The following is a 1,576-nucleotide window of genomic DNA, read 5'->3' on the forward strand; positions in this document are numbered from 1 at the left end:
ATATATATCATAGCCTTGAAAAAAAGGAATTTTCAGTTTATATCTGCATTTGGGTCCTGCTTGTTTCACTACCCGTGACAGTACGAACCAACCTTAAAATGGATTCATTAATGCATATCACTAACTCAACCCCCGGGCATCGCTCCCCAGAGTTTTTGTGTCCCTTCTCTTGCAGGTTTGCAGTATTACAGGATGGGTTTGGATCATGAACCTTGACAGAGCCTGTTGCCCTGGTCCATCTCGAAGCCCATCGTAACGTCTTTGGAGTGACAGGGAAACTGTCTGACATCATCATGGATCCTTCATTTTGATGTAAGTGGACTTTTTCATTTGTATTGTCTTTGCAGGAATTGCAGTGTGTTTTTTTTCTTCAAAAAGTTGATGTTTAATTCATTTGAACGCATTGTTTGAGGCATTGAACGTGGTAGTTTTGGCTTTCGTTTGAGGTGGTCAAGGCGGTTGTGTTTGCGGTCGTTTTAGGTGGTGAAGGCGGATGTCTTTGAGGTGGCAAGTGCGGCGGATTTGGCGGTCTGAGGTGGCGAACGTGGTTCTTTTGGCGGTCTGAGGTAGCGAAGGCAGTTGGTGCTGGTTTGATGTGGAATCCTCCGTTAGTGCACAGTGTTCAACTTGTATTAATGTTGGTCTCTGTCCTCTTTGCCGCTTTAGCTCGGGCTGACCTTGAACCAGTCCCGTGTTTATGCTCTCATAGGCTTGGACTTCCTCTCTATGTATACATTCATTAACGCATATCACTAACTCCCTGTTAGGGACTTTAATTTTCCAAATGTACAATCTTAGGACTTTCCATTGGAGACACGGGTGACCAAATGGACAGACAGAAAGTTACCTTTACTTTTGCCCCTGAGGGCACTCCAAATAAGCCAGGGTGGTCTACACTTAGACTTCCTCTATACATTCATTAATACATATCACTAACTCAACCCCCGGGGCATCGCTCCCCGGAGTTTTTGTGTCCCTTCTCTTGCAGGTTTGCAGTATTACAGGATGGGTTTGGATCATGAAACGTGACAGAGCCTGTTGCCCTGGTCCATCTCGAAGCCCATCGTAACGTCTTTGGAGTGACAGGGAAACTGTCTGACATCATCATGGATCCTTCATTTTCATGGAAGTCAATTTTGTCAATTGTATTGTCTTTGCAAGAATTGCAGTGTGTTTTATCTCTGCAAAAAGTTGATGTTTGATTGATTTGAACGCATTGTTTAAAGCATTGAACGTGGTTGTTATGGGGTTGTTTGTGAACGTGGTAGTTTTGGCTGTCGTTTGAGGTGGTGAAGGCGGTTGTGTTTACGGTCGTTTGAGGTGGTAAACGCGTTTTCTTTGGCGGTCGTTTAAGGTGGTGAACGTGGTGGTGTTGGCGGTCGTTTGAGGTGGTAAACGCGTTTTCTTTGGCGGTCGTTTAAGGTGGTGAACGTGGTGGTGTTGGCGGTCGTTTGAGGTGCTGAACGCGGTAGTGTTGGCGGTGTAGCATCCTGGCTTATTTTTAGTGCACTCAGGGGCAAAAGTGAGGGTACTTTTCTGTCTGACCATTTGGGAACCCGCGTCTCCGATGTAAAGT

This window comes from Notothenia rossii, assembly GCF_949606895.1.
Source record: "Notothenia rossii genome assembly, chromosome: 7".
NCBI classification, from domain to species: domain Eukaryota; kingdom Metazoa; phylum Chordata; class Actinopteri; order Perciformes; family Nototheniidae; genus Notothenia; species Notothenia rossii.